The sequence below is a fragment of the Camellia sinensis genome, chromosome 8 (assembly GCF_055761805.1).
Source record: "Camellia sinensis isolate YWXY chromosome 8, ASM5576180v1, whole genome shotgun sequence".
In the NCBI taxonomy this organism is placed as follows: Eukaryota; Viridiplantae; Streptophyta; class Magnoliopsida; order Ericales; family Theaceae; genus Camellia; species Camellia sinensis.
The window spans coordinates 17,063,852-17,071,949 of NC_138968.1; the positions used below are offsets into that span (position 1 = coordinate 17,063,852).

Consider the following 8,098-nt stretch of genomic DNA (forward strand, 5'->3'; position numbering starts at 1 on the left):
AAAAATATATGTAAAATTAGTTTGTATTATGTATATGAAATATATTATGCAACTTAGTGTTATATATTATGAAAATATTTGATAATTGTTTTAAAATATTCTTCAATAAGCTAGCAAATTGAAAACGCTCCAAACTGCCCAAACCTTGATTTGATTATTTGCCAATCTGCCATTCACGGTTTGAGTTATAATTTTACTCTCAAACCAACTGAACTGTATCGTGGACACTCCTAGTAGAAAGGGAGGATTTCATAGATGGATTATAAATTTGAAATTAATATCAAATTAACTAGCAATTAGCAAGTGAATCGGTGCAAATTAAACAATTTTTGCTAATTAAACAATATTTTGCATAAACTTACTCTCCATTCTATTCATGTAATGAAAGATTTTCATTTCTTATCTAATGGTTATGAAAAATGAATGTAAAATTATAGTTATTTTAACAATAATATTTGGTCTACACAAAATCCTTAGCCCGACTATGCCCAAATTACGTGGCACCAATAAAAGCAAAAAAAGACCCACGTATTTCTTTGCTCTGTTTGTCTACACCAACAGTCCTCTCTCCCTCTTTTCTCTCTTTCTCTTAAACAAACAATGGTCTCTCTCTCTCTCTCTCTCTCTCTCTCTCTCTCTCTCTCTCTCTCTCTCTCTCTCTCTCTCTCTCTCCTCTCTCAGATATGAATTGTGAAGGAAAAAAGAAGGGAATGGGTAATGGTGTAAATTTGACCCGACCCAGGCTCAAACAGGCCCATGTTGGGCCTCGCGAGCTCTCGCCGAAATTCAGGCCAGCCCACAGGCGAAAAAATTAGGCCCAGGCCTAGGCTCGGGGGATATTCGGGCTTTGGGCTGGCTAGTGGGCCTGCGCTCGAGCTTGGGCTCAGCTTGAACATTTTTTTCTATTTTTTTATTTTTTTTCACCAAAAGTTTTATTTTTTTGCGCCAAATATGACATTGGACCTTGGCTAGGCCCATCTGTCAAGCCAGGCTTCAAAATGATGGCCCAGGCCCAGGGTCCCAGGCTGGGCTCGAGCCTAATCGGATCGGGCCCATCTCGGGCCGCCCACGAGCCGCGGGCCATTTTTACACCCTTAAGAATGGGTGATTGGAGAACTGACCTCTACACCATCATCGTCACTTCTCCGCCAACCACCATGAACCACCTACCCTCTTTCATGAACCTCGTCATTGCAAGTTGAACCCCCTTTTTTGCTGTTGTAGATCGCGAGTCATTGCACTAGACTGAGAAACAAGAATGGTAGGACATGGTGGGTTCAAAAGCACCATGTTCACTCTCTTTCTTGAAAACTCTAGTGATCAAAACCCACAAGACCTCCATTTTGACACAAACTCCACATCTTTTCACCCACATTTTTCCCCCTCTCCTCCCCTTTCCCCCCCCCACACAAAAACTACCTTTTTTTTCTTTTTGCTCTAACCTAGTTTGTAGAAGCAGAACCACTACTCTCAACTGAACTTAAGGGTTGGTTTGGCATAAACTAAATAATACAAAAAGTCAAAAAGTCACTATCCTATTTAAGTCACATCATCTTATTTAAATCACATCACCTCTCTAACACATCACATCAAACCCAACCCATATAAGCCAATAAGTCAAAAAGTGCAGTAAGAAAATAGAGATGGGTTGTGTTGCCTCAAAAATAGGGATTTCATCACCTAAAATAATTTAAATTTAAAGAAATATTTTATCCACAATTCTGATAGTTGCATCCACACCACTCTGTTTTCTTATTCTTCTATTAATCTCTTGGCTCTTGCTCACATTAAAATCAAAGGAAAATGGAGGTAAAAAGGGCTGAGAGCAATTGGAGTCGAGAGAGAGAGAGAGAGAGAGAGAGAGAGAGCAAGAGGGGTGGTCGGTGGTGGATAGTAGTTGTGTTGGAAAATAATCAACTTGTTTGGTTTTAAAACTCAAGATTCACTTTTCAAAAAATTGAAATTTTTTCTGTTTCATGTTTTTTTTTTTTTTACTTATTTTTTTTATTTTTTAGATACAACTAATATAAATACACTTAACAAGTATAATATTTGTGAAAAAAATCTTTAAAAAATTCACTAAATACCAAAAATATAAAAAAATAAAATAAAATAAAAATTCAGTACATTTTTCAGATTCTTGTGTATTTATTGATTTTTTAAAATATTTTTTTACAAATATTTTACTTTTTAAATACATCTAAGTAAGGTACATCTAAAAAAGTAAAAAAAAAATACTTACAATTTTTAAAATATTCACTAAAAATAAAAATTAAAAAAAATACGAAAAACAAAAAACTCAATTTTTAGAAAATTGAATTCAAAAAATTTAAACCAAACACAGTGAATGATTTTTCGACAACTTTAACTCTAAATTAAAGTGGAACCGAACAGCCCGTTGAGGTGGGTCCGAGTGGTTTTGTATTTTCTTAAGTAAGAAGATTACAATATAAAAATGATGGGCCAAAACTATTGAGTTGTGAATGAGAATTGTTTCATAAAGTGGGCATCAATAAATTTGGGCTTAGATTTCGAGTTAGTCTTGGTTTGGATTGAGCCTAGGCATGTGCTTGTGCATACGCTAGGTTTGGTCTTAGACTTTAACTTGTACTTAATCTTAAGCTTGGGCTAAGCTATACCGTGTTGGGCTTAGCTTATGCATGTGTTTGAGATTCGACTTGGAGCATTACGTGCTTGTCACATAGATCGATTTCAGTGATCAGACGAAGAAAAGAAATAGAGGATGCCCTGAGAGTGAAGCTAGGGCTTCTAATCAGATATTCGAGAGATTTTGATTTCTTTGGAGTGTATGATGGACATGAAGGCTCACGTGTCGCGCACGCTTGTCGTGACCGGTTACACCGATTACTAGTGAAAGAGATTGAAGAAGAGGAAGAAGATGGAGTGGAAATGACGTCGTTGGATTGGAAGAAGGTTATAGTGGGGTGTTTTAAAAAGATGGATGAGGAAGTGAGTGATTGTGGAAGGGCGCCGGAGAGTACAGCGGCGTTGTTGGTGGTGACAGTAGGTTCGACGACGGCGGCGGTAGTGGTGGGAGAGAAGGAGGTGGTGGTTGTGACTTGCGGCGATTCGGGAGTTGTGCTGTCTCGAGGAGGTGTTGCAATATCTCTATCTGATGATCATAAGGTAATTTGAAGTAGTATAATTTTGATCTTAATAGAGATCATAATTTTATAATATATTATTAAAATTTAAAACTTGTAAAAATTTGTTAATGTGATTATGAATGAGAGATTTTTATTCATTGAATGAGTCATGATCTTAATTATGTAAGTTTTAAGAAAAATGAAGAACACTAATTTATGTAGTTGAGCACATTGTGTGTATGCCCACAAACCAAAATGTCAGTCAGTTACATTATATTTGATTCACTCAAATAATTTACATACACGAAAACACCTATGTTTATAGGTGAAGAATACGATCATATCTTGTAATTATAGGGATTAAGCCTAATCAATGATCCAAATTCAAGCCACAAATCATGCATTTGATTTGTGTAAATTGAAGAATCAATTAATCTGTAAGGACAGATTGCATCAATAACTCTAAACCCATAAACTTATCAAGATATCAATATATTGGTTTTGATGAATCAAACGTTCTATATATTTATTTTTTTATAAAGATCTATTTTAATCTCCCATTTATTTCGCAATTCTAGACTATTTTTGTTGATATGATCATTTTTTTGCACAGCCTAATAGACCTGATGAGTTGGAAAGAATCGAAGGTGCTGGTGGAAGGGTTATAAACTGGAATGGGCGTCGAGTCTTTTGAGTTCTTGCTACATCGAGATCTATAGGTATGTAAAACGTTGTTGTGATTTACAGATTTAGTTTACGATTTCATTGATACATAGATCATACATGTTTCTCAACAAATTAACCAAAACTAATTTTGTGATTTTGAGTGGTTGATTGCTTTAGATTAGGTAAATTGGATTGTCTTTTCTTGGTGTCCATTTAACATTTGTGTTCTCCATGTAATTAGCTCTCTGTGTTTGAGCTGCTTTTGGTAAACCCTGCCTAGAAATAACTGCTATTGAGCTGATTCTTTGAAAAATCATGATTGAGTTTTATAGCATTTAAATCAATTGTATCAGCTGTGAACCAATCGTATTGGTTGTGAATTGAATCATGCATTGCCTATGAACATACATATTACAAATCAGCTGATATGCATGTCATTTTTATTCTCATTGATATACCAGAGTATATGTCACGACCCAAACCTGCCCCTATAGGTTTAGCATCGTAACCGGCCAGTAATCCTGAGATTACCGAAGGCCTCTTGTCAATGATCAAATAAAAAGGGGTTAGCGGAAGCTCATATACAAATTTCACATCCATAGAGCTGTGCAGACATACATGGGACGAAAAATTTAAAACTTAATTTACAAGTTTGTGACATCATCCTCGCGTCACCATATATATAGATACACAAAAGATATGCTCAGTTAGTAACAGAAGAAATACAAAAACAAGTCTTAAACTGGACCACTTCTCAAATAAGAACCTCCTTAGGAGGCACAGTGGATAGCTGACAAAACAAAACTCCAGGCAATTAACTCTGAGCTTGGTTACGCACCTGGTCACCTACATATATAAATAATACGGTGAGCTGGAGCCTAGTGAATAACAATAGAGTAAAGGGTTTATGAATGATGTCCAAAACAGATTTAGAAATCAGAGTTCATATCAGAAACAGATTCAGATTCACATACTTATCCAGAAGTCATAAACAGTTATATATGGTACATCTATTAGCTATCAGATCAAATTGGTCCTAAGACCCACATGTATAGCAGATACCGACGACCATAAAGGTCAAAACCTTGTGCACAAGTAGCAATGATATTGTATCCCCCAGGTGAGGGCTACGTGAACATAGACCACAGTATTGTTTCCCCCAAGCAAGGGCCATATGATCATAAGCCACGGTATTGTTTCCCCCGGGCGAGGGCCACGTGCATATTGGCCATAGTATTGTTTCTCTCTCGAGAGGGCCACGTCAACTAAGGATGCCATAAATACATTTCAGAATATTGGACATTCATTCATGATTCACAAAATAGCATTTCATAAACCATATCATATCTTATCATTCTGAAATTACTTATAATCAAACATAGCTTTACAGAGTTATTACTCACAGATAGCTCCGGTAGCAGAATAGTCAGAACAGACGGATCAGACAGTCTATAGCGCATGACCTATACAAACACATAGTGGATACACATTGAAACATACGCTCGAAAAACACTTAACTCATTCTAGGTGTGTTTCTAATATTTGTCCTCATTATTATGTCTTAATTAATGCTTAGAAATGCCTAAGATGCAATGAGGATGCCAAAATGTAAGTTGAAACACTTAGTCAAGTTTTCAAAAACAGGACAATTCGCTCAAGCGTAACTTTGGTCGCTCAAGCAGACCCCTTGGTCTGCAAAACTTCTAAGTGCTCTCATTTTACGCTCGAGCGAAGGGCTTAGTCGCTTGAGCCAATAAGGAAAACAAAGGGTGGTTGCTCGAGCGCAGGTTCTGTCGTTCGAGCCTAGGCCCATGACTACAAAAGTATTGGGACCTCGAATTTTATGCTCAAGCCAACTCTTGGTCGCTTGAGCCAAGGTGCAAAACAAATTGTGGTCGTTCACGGGCAGATTCTGTCGCTCGAGCCAACCCCTAAACTCTACAAAAGTACTGGGAGCTTGCATTCTTCGCTCGAGTGCAACTCTCACCGCTCATGCGAAGAGTGTAAATTCCGAAAATTCCAGATTGCTCTCTAAGCTCCAAAACTCAAATTCAAAGCTTCAAAACGCATCCCTTGGGCCCAAAACTTGAGAAAACATGTCTAAACTTATAAAAACAACATGAATTAAAGATCATTTCACAAAATCAAGGCCCAAAAGCATGCCAATTGTTCAAAATCAAACTTGAAATTGTGAAAACATAATATGCATGCAATGGTATGAACTCTAACCTTCCAAAACATGATCAAATAAGGTAAAATGACGTAGAATGTGATGAATTCTCAAAACCAAACTAGAATTACAACATGCATGAAAGAATTCTTTTGAAAATAACTTTAAAACTTCATGAAATGCACATGCATGCATGAATTGGTTCCCAATTCCTTTCTTTTAGCTTAATTCCCATGCTAATTCACCTATTTCACTTGATTTCATGTACTTAACAACTCAATTACATAACTAAAGAGTTGAAGTCTTACCTTTAAGTCTTAATTTGCAAGAATTCCAAGTTGTATTCCCAAATTTCAAGTCTCTAGCTTAAGTTCAAGCTAATTCCTCAATCTTTCTCTTTTTGGTCTTAATCTCTAGCGCTCTCTCTCTCTCTCTCTCTCTCTCTCTCTCTCTCTCACGTTTTAGTGTTAAAAGAAATGAAGGTGAGATGATTCTAAAGTGTACACATAAGCCTTATATAGGTCAATTAGTGAAGTTTAATTAAACTAGGCTTAAGACTAATCTATTAGCATTATTATATTCTAATAATTTGATTCCGAATCAAATTTTAATTAAACCTACCATAAAATTCTAAAAATCTCAAATTACACATAGCCTAGACAATTTCATGATCGAATGCCGACAAGGCCTTCAATTCGTTTACCGAAACGGAAACACAGACAGATATTTCTACCATGAATAGATATAAACACAATTAACCCATAGCACATGCAATTAACTCAAAACTTCATCTTAATTACTGATTAAGCATTCTTAAATAAGGTTTAGTAGCTAATCACAGGTCAGGGTTGTTACAGTATATTGACATTGAAAGAAACAAATGGGTATGCCAATATTTAGAAGTGGACTGCCATATATCACTTTTTTTCCCCATCATTTTATGTCACCAAATTACACTACAATGAAAGAAGGCAATGTTTATGCCAATACCCTCGCAAAGTTTGAAGCTAAGCAACCGGAGGACTTGCTTGTAGTGAATGACCCTCCAGCGGAGATACGCAGCCTCTTGGTTACGGACATCCTAGGAATTTTGAGGGAGAGGGCTTAACCTTCTTCCCTCCTTTTTTATTTCCGATGTACCTATAAAAAAAAATTACACGACAAGATGTTATGTGTTTTCATTAATTTCTTAATAATTATCTCCAAACAAGAGAATTAATCATAAGAATTCATGTTAATAGGCGATATAAAATGGTGAAAAACAACTGGTGACATATTTTATATCTCTATTTAGAACCATGCCAACATCCAAATCTCTATTTTAGAAAATATTCATGTTAAACATTTAGGTTAGGCATTGCATTCTATTTCTCATCTATTTTTCATTTTGTGAAATCTTTTGTGCACTTAAATTGGTTTTATTGAATATTGAGTTCATGTTGGGCATTGCCATAGACCATAGCAAATCACTAATCCATTTCACCATTGTTTTTAGATACTTTTTAGTGCTTTGTAGAAATGTAAACACTTAACAATATTTCTAAATTATGAACCATTGATGCAGGGGATCACTACCTCAAACCATTTGTAATACCGAAACCAAAAGTCAGAGTGAGTAGAAGAACCAGTACAGATGAATTTCTAATTCTCGCAACTGACAGCTTATGGGACGTGGTGTCAAACAACTTTGCATGCTAGGTCGTCAGGAGATGTCTAGATAGCAAAATGAAGAGGAGAAGACTTAACGAAAGTAGATTCAGTGAGGGCGTAAATGAAAGCCATGTGTAGACACCCCATTTTTGACCGACCTTAAGACTCAGACGTCACCGATTGAGCGCTTGGTGATGTTGCATATCGCGCTCGTTCAGAAGTCTCAGAATCGTGGCCGTGTGCCCTGCCTCCGGATTTCCGAACCCTCTTCTGTGCCTTGCCTCGGTTTGCGAACCAGGCTCGGTTTTCTCTGTTTCTTTTCCTGAGGGGAGGGGGAGGTCCTGTAGACCATCTCTCAGTGGCCGTGAGCTACATTTTGTGGCTGCAGGCCATTTTGCCCATTTCGGAGCTCGGTTCCTGGTTTTTCGGAACCGTTGGCCGTGCGCCTCGGTTCGGGACCGCTTAACCATCTCCGTTTGCTCTGATTTTTGGCATACTTCTTATT

The 8,098-nt window shown here is 36.9% G+C and overlaps 1 pseudogene; it reads left to right on the plus strand.

The window, feature by feature from the left end:
* The first annotated feature begins 1,100 nt into the window (after nt 1-1,100).
* On the plus strand, nt 1,101-7,731 carry LOC114285758 (protein phosphatase 2C 51-like; annotated as a pseudogene).
* Nucleotides 7,732-8,098: the final 367 nt, after the last annotated feature.